Source organism: Engystomops pustulosus, chromosome 9 (assembly GCF_040894005.1).
Source record: "Engystomops pustulosus chromosome 9, aEngPut4.maternal, whole genome shotgun sequence".
Lineage (NCBI taxonomy): Eukaryota > Metazoa > Chordata > Amphibia > Anura > Leptodactylidae > Engystomops > Engystomops pustulosus.
Genome location: NC_092419.1, coordinates 99792435 through 99811399, shown reverse-complemented (window position 1 = coordinate 99811399; position 18965 = coordinate 99792435).

The window sequence follows — 18965 nt, the reverse complement described above, 5'->3', positions numbered from 1 at the left end:
CACTGATACCATCCTCAGTACTGGCATACACCAGCCTGGCAGAGCTTCCTGCACACTGATACCATGCTCAGTACTGGCACACACCAGCCTGGCAGAGCTTCCTGCACACTGATACCATCCTCAGTACTGGCACACACCAGCCTGGCAGAGCTTCCTGCACACTGATACCATCCTCAGTACTGGCATACACCAGCCTGGCAGAGCTTCCTGCACACTGATACCATCCTCAGTACTGGCACACACCAGCCTGGCAGAACTTCCTGCACACTGATACCATCCTCAATACTGGCACACAGCAGCCTGGCAGAGCTTCCTGCACACTGATACCATCCTCAGTACTGGCACACACCAGCCTGGCAGAGCTTCCTGCACACTGATACCATCCTCAGTACTGGCACACAGCAGCCTGGCAGAACTTCCTGCACACTGATACCATCCTCAGTACTGGCACACACCAGCCTGGCAGAGCTTCCTGCACACTGATACCATCCTCAGTACTGGCACACAGCAGCCTGGCAGAGCTTCCTGCACACTGATACCATCCTCAGCACTGGCACACACCAGCCTGGCAGAGCTTCCTGCACACTGATACCATCCTCAGTACTGGCGCACACCAGCCTGGCAGAGCCTCATCTTCCTGCACACTGATACCATCCTCAGTACTGGCACACACCAGCCTGGCAGAGCCTCATCTTCCTGCACACTGATACCATCCTCAGTACTGGCGCACACCAGCCTGGCAGAGCCTCATCTTCCTGCACACTGATACCATCCTCAGTACTGGCACACACCAGCCTGGCAGAGCTTCCTGCACACTGATACCATCATCAGTACTGGCACACACCAGCCTGGCAGAGCTTCCTGCACACTGATACCATCCTCAGTACTGGCACACACCAGCCTGGCAGTGCTGTATCTTCCTGCACACTGATACCATCCTCAGTACTGGCACACACCAGCCCGGCAGTGCTGCATCTTCATGCACACGGATACCATCCCCAGTACTGGCACACACCAGCCTGGCAGAGCTTCCTGCACACTGATACCATCCTCAGTACTGGCACACACCAGCCTGGCAGAGCTTCCTGCACACTGATACCATCCTCAGTACTGGCACACACCAGCCTGGCAGAGCTTCCTGCACACTGATACCATCCTCAGTACTGGCATACACCAGCCTGGCAGAGCTTCCTGCACACTGATACCATGCTCAGTACTGGCACACACCAGCCTGGCAGAGCTTCCTGCACACTGATACCATCCTCAGTACTGGCACACACCAGCCTGGCAGAGCTTCCTGCACACTGATACCATCCTCAGTACTGGCATACACCAGCCTGGCAGAGCTTCCTGCACACTGATACCATCCTCAGTACTGGCACACACCAGCCTGGCAGAACTTCCTGCACACTGATACCATCCTTAATACTGGCACACAGCAGCCTGGCAGAGCTTCCTGCACACTGATACCATCCTCAGTACTGGCACACACCAGCCTGGCAGAGCTTCCTGCACACTGATACCATCCTCAGTACTGGCACACAGCAGCCTGGCAGAACTTCCTGCACACTGATACCATCCTCAGTACTGGCACACACCAGCCTGGCAGAGCTTCCTGCACACTGATACCATCCTCAGTACTGGCACACAGCAGCCTGGCAGAGCTTCCTGCACACTGATACCATCCTCAGCACTGGCACACACCAGCCTGGCAGAGCTTCCTGCACACTGATACCATCCTCAGTACTGGCGCACACCAGCCTGGCAGAGCCTCATCTTCCTGCACACTGATACCATCCTCAGTACTGGCACACACCAGCCTGGCAGAGCCTCATCTTCCTGCACACTGATACCATCCTCAGTACTGGCGCACACCAGCCTGGCAGAGCCTCATCTTCCTGCACACTGATACCATCCTCAGTACTGGCACACACCAGCCTGGCAGAGCTTCCTGCACACTGATACCATCATCAGTACTGGCACACACCAGCCTGGCAGAGCTTCCTGCACACTGATACCATCCTCAGTACTGGCACACACCAGCCTGGCAGTGCTGTATCTTCCTGCACACTGATACCATCCTCAGTACTGGCACACACCAGCCCGGCAGTGCTGCATCTTCATGCACACGGATACCATCCCCAGTACTGGCACACACCAGCCTGGCAGAGCTTCCTGCACACTGATACCATCCTCAGTACTGGCACACACCAGCCTGGCAGAGCTTCCTGCACACTCATACCATCCTCAGTACTGGCACACACCAGCCTGGCAGAGCTTCCTGCACACTGATACCATCCTCAGTACTGGCACACAGCAGCCTGGCAGAGCTTCCTGCACACTGATACCATCCTCAGTACTGGCACACACCAGCCTGGCAGAGCTTCCTGCACACTGATACCATCCTTAATACTGGCACACACCAAGCGTTCTTGGATTTGGCGCTAATATGTAAGTATATAATGAGTGTTTTTTGGGGGAGTCGCTGGTACTAATAGGTGGAGACCTGCACCCAGTCTATAGTGTGTGTCACCTGAGAAAGGAGCCACTAAAAACCAATAAAATAATGTGGTACCTGCGCCACCGATAATTAAAAAATATATATATATGTTGTATCTACAAGCATGCAGGATAACGCAGCATTGGTAACACTAGTGCTTGTTGAATGATAGATATAGTAAGGCACATAAAGTACTCTAAATATCTATGTGTATGGTATATAGTGGTACCTTTATTGCTGCAGGTGCGTTTATCCGGGTAGGTTCCAGAGAAGGAAGTCCGTTTCAGTTGTATTCAGGGGTCCATCCAGGGGCTGTTACTGATGAGTAGTCCGCTTGCTGTTGTGGCGAGACGCTATACAGCGTTAAACTGCACGAGGAGTGGAGCTCCGGCCGGTAGCTACACACTCCGATCACAGTTCTGGTGGATTCCGTATGGTGACGTCACCAGGTTACGGTAGGTCCAGAGGGACAAAAATCCTCCGACGCGTTTCGAAGACTGATACTGTCTCCTTCGTCAGGGTGGATTGTCACTGTGCCGGCAGCATCTTATATACTCTTATCTAGTTACAGCCTTGGGACTACCGGTGAATATATCAGCTTTTGGTTTCAAAGTGAAGAACATTTGTCTCTTTTATTAATTTAAAAATATGTATATAAATAACATTTAATTACAAGTTAAAAGAATGTTTTTTTATTTGTTTGTTTAAAAATGAAGAATTATATGTAGTATAGTTCGGTCCGTAATTTTAGTACTCAATATTTACATGAACGCGAACAATTCTATTTCTTTATTAAGTCCACTTGGGGCCAAGGTATTGAGAAGGAAAATCCATTTGCTTTCCGATCGGGACATATCGAAAATGTAATTGCCTCCTCTCCAACTTTGAGGAACTTTTTCTATTGCGAAAAATTCGGATTTTTCAAAATGTCCTTGATGGTATTTTTTATAGTGGTCCGATAGAGGATGTTCTTCCACTTGTTTTTTAATATTGCGTCGATGTTCATTGATGCGATCTTTCAGCATCCTTTTTGTCCGGCCAATATATAGTTTCTTGCACGGGCATATGATGCAGTATATGACCCCTTTCGAGTGGCAAGTCAATTGGCTTTTGATTTTATATTTTTCCTTACATTCATTAGGTCCGAATGTTTTAATTGTCTTTCTATTTTTGGTAATTCTGCATGCTGGGCATTGTGTGCATGGGAAGAAGCCATTGCTGTATAAGAAATTCTTTTGGGATTGTATTTGGGGTTTTCGGGGTTCCTTGATGGTCGGAGCTACTAGTCCTCCAATATTTTTTGCTTTTTTAAAAATAAATTTAGGTTTTTTTGAGAGATGTTGGCCTATTACTTTGTCCTGGAGTAAAATATTCCAGTGACGAGCTACAATTTTTCTGAGAATTTCCCGATCTTGAGTATATTGGGTTATGATTGGGACCTCTATGTTATTATCATCAACCATCCTATTTTCAATTGGATTTCTTTCCTCCTTCTTTCTCAGCAATTGTGACCTGCATAAATTTGTGATGTTTATTTTTGTGTTGTCGAGGGGGATTTCGTTGTATCCTTTATTAATAAATTTTTGTTTTAAATTCGAGGCTTCTCCCTCAAATATTTCAAGATCCGTACAATTTCTGCGATGGCGTAAAAATTGGCTTTTGGGTATGCCATCCAGCCAGACTGGAAGGTGACAGCTAGATCTCAAAATAAAGCTGTTGCTATCTGTAGGTTTGTTATATGTTCGAGTTTTGATTGTCTGGTCTTCAATGTAGATAGTAATGTCCAAAAAGTTGATAGATGTCTGGCTATAGGTTGGTGTGAATTCTAAAAAGTATTCGTTTTTATTTATATTGTTAAGAAATTCTAAGAGGGATTTTTCTCCTCCCGTCCATACGAATACCACGTCATCTATGAACCTGTGCCAGAGGGCCAGGTTCGCAGCAAGCACGCCCGTAGGGAAAATATAAGTGTCTTCCCATTTTCCCACGTATAAATTAGCGTAGCTTGGTGCGAACCTGGTCCCCATGGCTGTACCCCAGGTCTGCAGGTAAAATGAGTCCTCGTATTTGAAATAATTGTGGTTAAGTATAAATTTTATACATTCACCTATATATTCAATTTGATGGTCGGGAAGTGATCCAGATTTTTTTAGAAAATGATCCACTGCTTCGCATCCTCTGGTATGTTCTATCACAGTGTATAATGACGTAACGTCCAAAGTACCGATTATGAAATGTGGTTCCCACTGTATTGTATTTAAGATTTGTAAGATATGCGTGGTGTCTTTTAAGTAAGCAGGTAATTGTTTTACATGTGGTTGCAATAGGTGGTCAATGTATTCTGACAGGTTGGATGTTAGGCATCCTACTCCAGATATTATAGGGCGGCCCGGGGGTGTTGTAGTTGATTTATGTATCTTTGGGATATGGTACATCACAGCTATTCTGGGAGTTGAAGTATTGACATATTGTGCTTCCTTTTTATTGAGAATCCTAGAGGTCACACCAATTTTGACCAATTCATTTAATTCTTTCTTATATTTATTGGTGGGATCTGATTGCAGGATCTGATATGTACGTCTATCTCCCAATATCCGCAGGGATTCCTTGTAGTAGTCTGCTGTATTTTGTATCACTATACTCCCCCCCTTATCAGCTGGTCGTATAATTATATCGTTATTCTTCTGGAGAGATAAGATGGCCATTTGTTCTTTATGATTTAAATTCATAGTATATTTATTTTTATTAGTATTTCTATCTTTAACTTTTCTAATGTCGTTAATGACCATATGTTGAAATGCCATAAAGGACTCTGAATATTCGCTTAGTGGGTTGAACCTAGACTTTGGTTTGAGTGTTGTGTGGACTGTAGGGTCCAATGTATCAGGTGTATCCACAGTAATGGGACGTTTCATAAAGTATTTTTTAATAGCGAGATTACGCATGAATTTTTTTATGCCGATAAAGGCATTAAATTTATTGAACCGGGCTGTGGGTGCGAATTTTAAGCCTTTTTGTAGTAGCTTATTTTCCCCTTCAGTCAATATGTGTTTACTTAAGTTAAAAATTTTTTGGTCCAACTTACAATCATCTTTTACTTGTTGTCTTTTTGCCGTTTTAGCTGCTATTTTCTTTTTGGTGAGTTTCCCCGCCCTCTGTCCGCGCCTACGTTTCTTCTTGGTCGCTCGAAAAAATTTGGGTTTGTAGTGATTTTTTTTGGTTTATTGGAGGAGTTTGTTCTGGTTTTTCTATTTTCCGTTTTTAATGTCTTATTTTCATTAGCTTTTTTATCATTATTTTTATTATTTATTTCTGTGGTTTGTAAATCATCATTTGTGCTGTGACTAGCTATATTTACAGCACTGTCATTTGTTTGTTCATCCTCTTCCATTTCAAGGTTGATATCTACACTACTTCCGTTGGTCAATGATTCATACCTATTTGCTGTTGGTATCATTGCAAAAGATGATTCATTTAATTTATTTAGGGTTATATTTTTTCGTGTTACGACAATCTTAGGTTCTAGAGGTACCGGATTTTGTATTAGATTACTTGGACTTAATGAGGATGTGTGGGATACTGTGTGTGTTGTGATGTTTTCCAAGTTGGTATTTTCATTTAAATCATCTATGGTATCATATAGACTTAGTGTATCTCCAGGGTCACTATTTTCATTTTCTATCTGGTTCGTCGTTAGGTTCTCAATGTGGGGAACAGAGTCTCTCAAGAATTTTCGTTTTTTCTTTTCTACAATTTCCTGTTCTTTAGCTCTAATGCTTTTTTTTATGTTAGAGGCAAGTTGTGTAACTTCAGGGTGATCTTTATATGGTCTTATCGTCTCAAATAGGTCTAGAATGTGTCTATTGACATGACCCAATTGGTTACGTCTTTTATTTATAATAAACTGTACTGTCTGTCTAGAGAATTCATGGAACATTTCGTTCCACTCATATATGATGTCTGCATCTCCCATATCTCCCGATAGGGTTTTGTAGACTACCAAACCTTTTGGTATTGTATTGAATTCTAGATATTTTTCTAATGATGCGATTTCCCAGAGACTTTTCATCTCCAGTAGTAGGTATCGTTCTAAAGATTTTAATGCAGATCGTACTTCATGCAATGGTTGTTCATTCGGTATGTCTTTCTTAATTTTATTCGGGAACCGGAAAAAGTTTTGGATATTCACAATTCGTTCTTTACGGTCTATCCATAGGTCACTCATTATTCTTCCTTACTAAGCTGCCGGATCCATTATTCTTCCTTACTAAGCTGCCGGATTTAAATGAAAATACCAACTTGGAAAACATCACAACACACACAGTATCCCACACATCCTCATTAAGTCCAAGTAATCTAATACAAAATCCGGTACCTCTAGAACCTAAGATTGTCGTAACACGAAAAAATATAACCCTAAATAAATTAAATGAATCATCTTTTGCAATGATACCAACAGCAAATAGGTATGAATCATTGACCAACGGAAGTAGTGTAGATATCAACCTTGAAATGGAAGAGGATGAACAAACAAATGACAGTGCTGTAAATATAGCTAGTCACAGCACAAATGATGATTTACAAACCACAGAAATAAATAATAAAAATAATGATAAAAAAGCTAATGAAAATAAGACATTAAAAACGGAAAATAGAAAAACCAGAACAAACTCCTCCAATAAACCAAAAAAAATCACTACAAACCCAAATTTTTTCGAGCGACCAAGAAGAAACGTAGGCGCGGACAGAGGGCGGGGAAACTCACCAAAAAGAAAATAGCAGCTAAAACGGCAAAAAGACAACAAGTAAAAGATGATTGTAAGTTGGACCAAAAAATTTTTAACTTAAGTAAACACATATTGACTGAAGGGGAAAATAAGCTACTACAAAAAGGCTTAAAATTCGCACCCACAGCCCGGTTCAATAAATTTAATGCCTTTATCGGCATAAAAAAATTCATGCGTAATCTCGCTATTAAAAAATACTTTATGAAACGTCCCATTACTGTGGATACACCTGATACATTGGACCCTACAGTCCACACAACACTCAAACCAAAGTCTAGGTTCAACCCACTAAGCGAATATTCAGAGTCCTTTATGGCATTTCAACATATGGTCATTAACGACATTAGAAAAGTTAAAGATAGAAATACTAATAAAAATAAATATACTATGAATTTAAATCATAAAGAACAAATGGCCATCTTATCTCTCCAGAAGAATAACGATATAATTATACGACCAGCTGATAAGGGGGGGAGTATAGTGATACAAAATACAGCAGACTACTACAAGGAATCCCTGCGGATATTGGGAGATAGACGTACATATCAGATCCTGCAATCAGATCCCACCAATAAATATAAGAAAGAATTAAATGAATTGGTCAAAATTGGTGTGACCTCTAGGATTCTCAATAAAAAGGAAGCACAATATGTCAATACTTCAACTCCCAGAATAGCTGTGATGTACCATATCCCAAAGATACATAAATCAACTACAACACCCCCGGGCCGCCCTATAATATCTGGAGTAGGATGCCTAACATCCAACCTGTCAGAATACATTGACCACCTATTGCAACCACATGTAAAACAATTACCTGCTTACTTAAAAGACACCACGCATATCTTACAAATCTTAAATACAATACAGTGGGAACCACATTTCATAATCGGTACTTTGGACGTTACGTCATTATACACTGTGATAGAACATACCAGAGGATGCGAAGCAGTGGATCATTTTCTAAAAAAATCTGGATCACTTCCCGACCATCAAATTGAATATATAGGTGAATGTATAAAATTTATACTTAACCACAATTATTTCAAATACGAGGACTCATTTTACCTGCAGACCTGGGGTACAGCCATGGGGACCAGGTTCGCACCAAGCTACGCTAATTTATACGTGGGAAAATGGGAAGACACTTATATTTTCCCTACGGGCGTGCTTGCTGCGAACCTGGCCCTCTGGCACAGGTTCATAGATGACGTGGTATTCGTATGGACGGGAGGAGAAAAATCCCTCTTAGAATTTCTTAACAATATAAATAAAAACGAATACTTTTTAGAATTCACACCAACCTATAGCCAGACATCTATCAACTTTTTGGACATTACTATCTACATTGAAGACCAGACAATCAAAACTCGAACATATAACAAACCTACAGATAGCAACAGCTTTATTTTGAGATCTAGCTGTCACCTTCCAGTCTGGCTGGATGGCATACCCAAAAGCCAATTTTTACGCCATCGCAGAAATTGTACGGATCTTGAAATATTTGAGGGAGAAGCCTCGAATTTAAAACAAAAATTTATTAATAAAGGATACAACGAAATCCCCCTCGACAACACAAAAATAAACATCACAAATTTATGCAGGTCACAATTGCTGAGAAAGAAGGAGGAAAGAAATCCAATTGAAAATAGGATGGTTGATGATAATAACATAGAGGTCCCAATCATAACCCAATATACTCAAGATCGGGAAATTCTCAGAAAAATTGTAGCTCGTCACTGGAATATTTTACTCCAGGACAAAGTAATAGGCCAACATCTCTCAAAAAAACCTAAATTTATTTTTAAAAAAGCAAAAAATATTGGAGGACTAGTAGCTCCGACCATCAAGGAACCCCGAAAACCCCAAATACAATCCCAAAAGAATTTCTTATACAGCAATGGCTTCTTCCCATGCACACAATGCCCAGCATGCAGAATTACCAAAAATAGAAAGACAATTAAAACATTCGGACCTAATGAATGTAAGGAAAAATATAAAATCAAAAGCCAATTGACTTGCCACTCGAAAGGGGTCATATACTGCATCATATGCCCGTGCAAGAAACTATATATTGGCCGGACAAAAAGGATGCTGAAAGATCGCATCAATGAACATCGACGCAATATTAAAAAACAAGTGGAAGAACATCCTCTATCGGACCACTATAAAAAATACCATCAAGGACATTTTGAAAAATCCGAATTTTTCGCAATAGAAAAAGTTCCTCAAAGTTGGAGAGGAGGCAATTACATTTTCGATATGTCCCGATCGGAAAGCAAATGGATTTTCCTTCTCAATACCTTGGCCCCAAGTGGACTTAATAAAGAAATAGAATTGTTCGCGTTCATGTAAATATTGAGTACTAAAATTACGGACCGAACTATACTACATATAATTCTTCATTTTTAAACAAACAAATAAAAAAACATTCTTTTAACTTGTAATTAAATGTTATTTATATACATATTTTTAAATTAATAAAAGAGACAAATGTTCTTCACTTTGAAACCAAAAGCTGATATATTCACCGGTAGTCCCAAGGCTGTAACTAGATAAGAGTATATAAGATGCTGCCGGCACAGTGACAATCCACCCTGACGAAGGAGACAGTATCAGTCTTCGAAACGCGTCGGAGGATTTTTGTCCCTCTGGACCTACCGTAACCTGGTGACGTCACCATACGGAATCCACCAGAACTGTGATCGGAGTGTGTAGCTACCGGCCGGAGCTCCACTCCTCGTGCAGTTTAACGCTGTATAGCGTCTCGCCACAACAGCAAGCGGACTACTCATCAGTAACAGCCCCTGGATGGACCCCTGAATACAACTGAAACGGACTTCCTTCTCTGGAACCTACCCGGATAAACGCACCTGCAGCAATAAAGGTACCACTATATACCATACACATAGATATTTAGAGTACTTTATGTGCCTTACTATATCTATCATTCAACAAGCACTAGTGTTACCAATGCTGCGTTATCCTGCATGCTTGTAGATACAACATATATATATATTTTTTAATTATCGGTGGCGCAGGTACCACATTATTTTACTGGCACACACCAGCCTGGCAGAGCTTCCTGCACACTGATACCATCCTCAGTACTGGCACACACCAGCCTGGCAGAGCTTCCTGCACACTGATACCATCCTCAGTACTGGCACACACTAGCCTGGCAGAGCTTCCTGCACACTGATACCATCCTCAGTACTGGCACACACCAGCCTGGCAGAGCTTCCTGCACACTGATACCATCCTCAGTACTGGCACACACCAGCCTGGCAGAGCTTCCTGCACACTGATACCATCCTTAATACTGGCACACACCAGCCTGGCAGAGCTTCCTGCACACTGATACCATCCTCAGTACTGGCACACACCAGCCTGGCAGAGCTTCCTGCACACTGATACCATCCTCAGTACTGGCACACAGCAGCCTGGCAGAGCTTCCTGCACACTGATACCATCCTCAGTACTGGCACACACCAGCCTGGCAGAGCTTCCTGCACACTGATACCATCCTCAGTACTGGCACACACCAGCCTGGCAGAGCTTCCTGCACACTGATACCATCCTCAGTACTGGCATACACCAGCCTGGCAGAGCTTCCTGCACACTGATACCATGCTCAGTACTTCCACACACCAGCCTGGCAGAACTTCCTGCACACTGATACCATCCTCAATACTGGCACACAGCAGCCTGGCAGAGCTTCCTGCACACTGATACCATCCTCAGTACTGGCACACACCAGCCTGGCAGAGCTTCCTGCACACTGATACCATCCTCAGTACTGGCACACAGCAGCCTGGCAGAACTTCCTGCACACTGATACCATCATCAGTACTGGCACACACCAGCCTGGCAGAGCTTCCTGCACACTGATACCATCCTCAGTACTGGCACACAGCAGCCTGGAAGAGCTTCCTGCACACTGATACCATCCTCAGTACTGGCACACAGCAGCCTGGCAGAGCTTCCTGCACACTGATACCATCCTCAGTACTGGCACACACCAGCCTGGCAGAGCTTCCTGCACACTGATACCATCCTCAGTACTGGCATACACCAGCCTGGCAGAGCTTCCTGCACACTGATACCATCCTCAGTACTGGCACACACCAGCCTGGCAGTGCTGCATCTTCCTGCACACGGATACCATGCTCAGTACTGCCACACACCAGCCTGGCAGAACTTCCTGCACACTGATACCATCCTCAATACTGGCACACAGCAGCCTGGCAGAGCTTCCTGCACACTGATACCATCCTCAGTACTGGCACACACCAGCCTGGCAGAGCTTCCTGCACACTGATACCATTCTCAGTACTGGCACACACCAGCCTGGCAGAACTTCCTGCACACTGATACCATCCTCAGTACTGGCACACACACCAGCCTGGCAGAGCTTCCTGTACACTGATACCATCCTCAGTACAGGCACACAGCAGCCTGGCAGAGCTTCCTGCACACTGATACCATCCTCAGTACTGGCACACACCAGCCTGACAGAGTTGCATCTTCCTGCACAATGTAGCTGTTATGAGGGCTTGTTTTGTATGGGACAAGTTAAGGTTTTTAATGGTGCTGTTTTTGCATACACAGGGAGTCTTTTGATCCCTTCTTCTTATCTTCGGAATGGGAAACCCATGAACAAGGTCCCTTCCCTAACTATACAAATAGCTATAAAAAAGAAGTCAATTCTTACATTGTAACATGAAATAAATGTGCGTAAGCATGTATATAGAAATCTCAGTATCTACCATGTGCCTCCCTGTGCCCCAGGAGCCAGTTTGAAGCCTCACTTACCTCTCTGGCTCCAGCGGCGGCTCCTGCACGCATGCAATTTATTAATGCCATGAGCCAGTCGTACAAGAAACATTTTTTTAGCTTGATTCATAAGATTGTCTTTATTGAAAAACAAAAAAATCCAATACAAGTAAAACAAGTGCCAAAGAAAAACAAAGTAGAACAGTAATGAACCCCAAATCCCCAACATGGACACTTTTCATGCCTCCCAGGTAACTTCTCAGTAATAGCTGCACGGTGGCTCAGTGGTCAGCATTACATCCTTGCAGTGCTGGTGTCCTTGGTTCAAGTCCCATCCAGGTCAACATCTGCAAAGAGTTTCTATGTTCTATCAGTTTCCTCCCACACTCCAAAACATACTGGTAGGTGATTAGATTGTGAGCCCCATGGAGACAGGGATTGATTTGGCAAGCTCTGTGCAGCGCTGCATAATCTGTGAACACTGGTAAACCTGGCGGATTAATCTAGTTTTCTTTAACTGTGGTTCCAGGGCAGGCATCCTCAGTGGGCTGAGATGGTGGATGTGATAGGGCAGTGATGGCTAACCTATGGCACGGGTGCCAGAGGTGGCACTCAGAGCCCTTTCTGTGGGCACTCGGCCATCACCAGAGATGACTCCAGGTATCTTCCTGCAGTCCCAGACAGCCCAGGACTTGCAGTGAACAGAAGTATTTTAAAGTGACAGCTCTACCTGGGACTATTTTCTGCTTTATTGGTGCCCCCAGGGTGCTGGTATCAATGAAAACTGTGACAGAGAAGCGAGTATAAATCACAAATTAAATTTCTGTGTTGGCACTTTGCGATAAATAAGCGGGTCTTTGTTGTAGTTTGGGCACTCGGTCTCTAAAAGGTTTGCCATCACTGTGATAGGGGATACATGTGGAATGGGGACAGGCCTGGGACAGGAGATAGGAGTAGGATGGAGGATAGGAGTAGCGGGAAGGATAGTAGTGCAATGCAGGATGATGGCTGGATAAAGCATGAGAGTGGGACATAGATTGGGATTGGGCATAGGATTGTGAAGGTGGATGAGAGTGGGATGGAACATGGAATTGGGATGGAGGATAGGAGTAGGTTAGAGGGTTTGAGAGGGGCATAGGATTGGGATGGTGGGTTGGATTGGTATTGGACATAGGAGTAGGATAGTGGGTTGGATTGGGAGGGGGTCATAGGATTGGGGTGTTAGGCGGTTTTGGAAATACCAAGCAAGTCAATAACAAGCAAGCCGAAACTAGCCATGCAACTGCTCTGGTATCATTATTTCCATCACTGGGCTAGGGTTAGGGCAAAATAATGGTGTCCTGAAAGGTTATTTACACCTACAAGGAATATCAACGTTTGAAAAACAGATTTAACCCCAAAAAGTCATCAATAAATATAACATTTATTGATAAAAACATATATAAAATATATAATAGGATTGTCCAATGATGCATTTCGGGTATTCCAGACCCTTCCTCTGATGGTGGACGAAATGGCAAAAATATATATTTTATATATGTTTTTAATCAATAAATTTGATATTTGTTAATGACTATTTGGAGTTGAATCTGTTTTTCAGATGTTGATAGTCCCCCATTGGTGCCCATACACTTATTTAAGAGTTTTGGGGAACGCTGCTGGCCTGAGCAGGTGCAGGAGCCATAGGGTGGCCAGGAGTCATTCTCTGGGGACGTTTTATGTCAGATTGCCGGCTCCATGATATAAGTAGTGGTCCTAAAACATACAGGAAAATCTAGTCATACATTGGGAAAACCAGACAAGTACATGAATACTAACCGTCCCAGAATGGTGGCACTTTTCAGATAGGTATATACTAAAAACCCTCTCTATACAACCTGTCAGATGAAAAGGTTCGCAAGGTGTGTCTGTCAATAAACGGACATGCGCGAGGGATAATGAACACCTAACTCAGCCAGGAGGTGTGAGAATTCACCCCACGCGTTATGTCACCTCGTCTGACGTAACGTGTGGGGCACATTTACTTACCTGGTTCTGTCGCGATCCCTGAGGTGGGTTCTCCGATGAGGATGAAGTCCGGCGCGATTCTTCAAGATCGTGCGTCCATTTTCCTGCATGTGTAGATTCCCCGCTGAGGTCCGCCGGAGTTTACCTTCTTCTTCTCGGTGCATGTGAGTGCATTGTCTTGCGACACAATTTGAATTGTAAATCACGTGGTTTGTCCGAATCTGTTGGGTTGTTCGTCAGCCACGCCCCCAATTTGTGTCGCATGCAAGTTGCACCGATGCGTCAAAATCCGATCTCGTGCGCCAAAATCCCAGGGCAAATAGGAAATATTCGGGAAATCAGACGAAAGTGCGGTGTTCGGACCCTTAGTAAATGAGCCCCACTGTGACTATTAATGTATATTAGAGGAGGATTATAACAGATCTATAACAATCTCTTTCTATGGGTTCACAATAAATATTACAGGTATGGGTGTATGGCGAGAACTAGTACAACTCTCAGCATGCCCATACTTTTAATATGGGTTTTCACAGTGTGTCACAATGATGGACTGAGAGTGGGAGGACTACAGCTCCCAGCGTTTGTCAGAATCTTCACAAAAATAATCTTTTTAACTGATAGCAACGACCTGCGCAGAGATGAGGAGGCCGCGCCATGACATCATCAGCGGTCCTCCACTCCCCTGCGCAAGTCACGCAAGTGACGTCATCACCATATCCACTGCATTGCTTTCTCTGAGATCCTCCAGTGGTTGCTGTGTAAGAATGGGAAGAGTGCTGTTGCCCCCAAGTGGTCAGTTCTTGAACTGCTATAGTACTTTTTTTTTACTTTATCTGAATGCATAGGCATAGCCAGTGTACCAATATTCCACCATACAGTGACCATACAGCTGTAGATACTGGCTCTCCTCAGTGCTCCTAATTATTAATCACAGGACATAATGTAGTGACTTACAGGAGACTTCTCTGTACTCATACACATTGGGGCACATTTACTTTCCCGATCCTGCATGATCCCCGAGGTGCATTGTCCGACGAGGATGAAGTCTGACGCAATTCAACAAGATTGTGCGCCTGAGATCCTGCAAGTGTCGCTTCCCCGATCAGGTCCGCCGGAGTTCACCTTCTTCTTCCCAGTGCATGCGAGTGCATGTCTTGCTACACAATTTTAATTTAAAGTCGCGCGCTCAGTCCGAATCAATCGGGTTTTCCGACAGCCACACCCCCAATCCGATTACGTGTGCCAAAAACCCGTTAAATGCGCCGCAAAACGGAAATAGTCTGGAAAGCCGATGAAAATGCAGTCCGTGGACCCTTAGTAAATGTGCCCCATTGTCTTTTCTGCCCTATTTCTGCTTTTTTTACCAGTGCCATCTTGGATTTTTTAAAGAGAGCGGGGCTCATTTACTACGGGTCCGAATCATGCACTTTCGTCGGGTTTCCTGACGATTTCCGATTTGCGCTGAATTGCCCCGAGATTTTGGCGCACGCGCTCGGATTTTGCCGCATCGCGCCGGCTTTCACGCGACAGAAATCGGGGGGCGTGGCCGTCGGACAACCCGACGGATTCGGATAAACTGCAAGATCAAGCACTTACATGCACCGGGACGAAGAAGGTGAACTCCGGCGGACCTCAGCGCAGCAGCGACACCTGCTGGATATTGGGCGCACGGACCTTAGTGAATCCCGGGAGACCCAAATCCTTGTCGGAGAACGCGCCGCTGGATCGCGACTGGACCGGGTAAGTAAATGTGCCCCAATGTGTCAAGTGGATTTGAGACACTAAACTGCCCCCAGGTCTTTATGGGATGTTTATTCTTAGACAGATGTGAGTCCGACGAGCAGGGCCAGACTTTTCATTGGGACCCATCAGTTACTGCCAATTTGACATCCTGCTGCCTCGTCTATCAAAGCTTCAATGAGGCTGGAATAACGCTCCAGGTGTAGTACTCCAGCTTCTAAGTGCAAGCTTTGTAACCAATGGCGGATCTTAATATAGGCGGTAGGGGCGGGCGCCCAGGGCTTTTGGCCTAAATGAAGATCCATAATCAGTCTTTAAAAAAAATCTATATTTACCTTTGGCTTCTTCTTCCCGCGGCTCCGTCTTCTTCTTCATGTCCGGGCGCATACACTATGATGCTGTGGTGTCACGGCCGCTTCACGTCACAGTGTGTGAACATTTAGTTAAAGGGGACATCTGCTGTGAACATTTCTGTAAAGGGGAGCATCTGCTGTGGACATTTCATTCATGAGGTGTGGCTGCTACTGGACATTTTATTAGAGTAGTGGCTGCATTTCCTACCTTAGGGCTTATACTCTGGTCAATGACTTTTCCTATTTTTTTTTCTTGTCAAAATTAGGAGCCAGCACCCCCACAATGGAAGCTACAGAAGTGTAATGCAGTTTGTGAATGTGTCCAGAAGCTTCTGTCCATGGGTTTCTCCATTATTAGTACATATTCATTAAGCCAAGCCGATAGTCTATGTGTAGACAGCTGTATGAGCAGAGCTGTATGAGGTTACAATCGGCATTAAGAATTTACAGCATTGTTCACATACAGTGGGAGATTTATGCACCGCATGGACGAGATTTTGTGTAAATTAACTACTTTAATGTGATTGGAAATGGCTGGGGTTAGCTGCTGGCATTTCTTCAGCTACTTACCTACAGCAATTACATCCTGCATGTACCCTTGACAAGGAAAAATAAGTTTTTTCATTTATATATAAATAATTAATTAAAACAACTTGACTGTAAAATGAATGTCTTTTTTTCATCTTGTAGAGCAAACATGGTTAAAACAGCACAAATATAAATAAAAATAAAACAATATAACCAAGAAAAATAAATCCCAGGGTGTCTGCACTGTGGCATGATTGTGTGTATAATCTCTGTACTGTGACATCACTGTGTGTATTATCCCTGTACTGTGACATCACTGTGTGTATTATCCCTGTACTGTGACATCACTGTGTATATTATCCCTGTACTGTGACATGACTGTGTGTATTATCCCTGTACTGTGACATGACTGTGTGTATTATCCCCTGTACTGTGACATCACTGTGTGTATTATCCCTGTACTGTGACATCACTGTGTGTATTATCCCCTGTACTGTGACATCACTGTGTGTATTATCCCTGTACTGTGACATCACTGTGTGTATTATCCCTGTACTGTGACATCACTGTGTGTATTATCCCTGTACTGTGACATCACTGTGTATATTATCCCTGTACTGTGACATGACTGTGTGTATTATCCCTGTACTGTGACATGACTGTGTGTATTATCCCCTGTACTGTGACATCACTGTGTGTGTTATCCCTGTACTGTGACATGATTGTGTGTATAATCTCTGTACTGTGACATGACTGTGTGTATTATCCCTGTACTGTGACATCACTGTGGGTATTATCCCTGTACTGTGACATCACTGTGTGTATTATTCCTGTACTGTGACATCACTGTGTGTATTATCCCTGTACTGTGACATCACTGTGTGTATTATCCCTGTACTGTGACATCACTGTGTGTATTATCCCTGTACTCTGACATGACTGTGTGTATTATCTCTGTACTGTGACATCACTGTGTGTATTATCCCTGTACTGTGACATCACTGTGTGTATTATCCCTGTACTGTGACATGACTGTGTGTATTATCCCTGTACTGTGACATGACTGTGTGTATTATCTCTGTACTGTGATATCACTGTGTATATTATCACTGTACTGTGACATCACTGTGTGTATTATCCCTGTACTGTGACATGACTGTGTGTATTATCCCTGTACTGTGACATGACTGTGTGTATTATCCCCTGTACTGTGACATCACTGTGTGTATTATCCCCTGTACTGTGACATCACTGTGTGTTATCCCTGTACTGTGACATCATTATGTGTATTATCCCCTGTACTGTGACATGACTGTGTGTATTATCCCTGTACTGTGACATCACTGTGTGTATTATTCCTGTACTGTGACATCACTGTGTGTATTATCTCTGTACTGTGACATCACTGTGTGTATAATGTTATAATGTGTATGATGTGGCTGTATAATTAGCTGGAGTACCAAACCCCTCCCCAGTGAGAGCACATGGTCTCAGTGTTCAGTCCAAGTGAAGAGAGAGCCAGAGTGTGCAGCACACCTTCAGTGCTGCCACGGATACTAATCCCAGGAACTGAGTCAGGAGACTCTAGCCCAGAGCTTCAGCTTCTACAATTTGGACACAGCTGCACCTCAACTATCCCAGCCTGCATCTCCAGGCTGGTGCACTATTCCTGCGGACCACTCTCCATGACCGTAACCAGAATCTGATGTTAATCATGTTTGGCCATTGCCTGTTGTTTGAGGTTCAATAAAGAACTGTAAATTGTTGCCGCCTTCTGATCCCTGGACTTATCTTGAAGACACTCAGGGGTTGCCCCAGGGAGAAACACCACCTGCTGGAGACCTGCCAGGCTGTAGGTCTGCACCTTGACAACAGTGTGCCCTAGGCCGCAATAGCCAGCCACTCCGGTATTCTGGGCCCCTGGCTTCCTCCAGGCCCACAAGAAAAGGCTAGGCCCCAGTTGGGGATGTTACACATCATTGTGCGTATCATCACTGCACTGCAACATCACTGTGTAAATCACTGTACTCTCACATCATTGTGTGTTTTATCGTTGTCCTGTGACATCACTGAGTGCATTATTCCTGTACTGCGACATCACTGTGGGGCAGATTTATCAAGCTGTCTGAAAGTCAGAATATTCTTAGTTGCCCATGGCAACCAAATTACAGCTCAGCTTTCATTTTACCAGTGCTCATGAATATTTTAAAGGGGAGCTGTGATTGGTTATCATGGGAAACTAAGAATATTTTGACTTTCAGACAGCTTGCTACA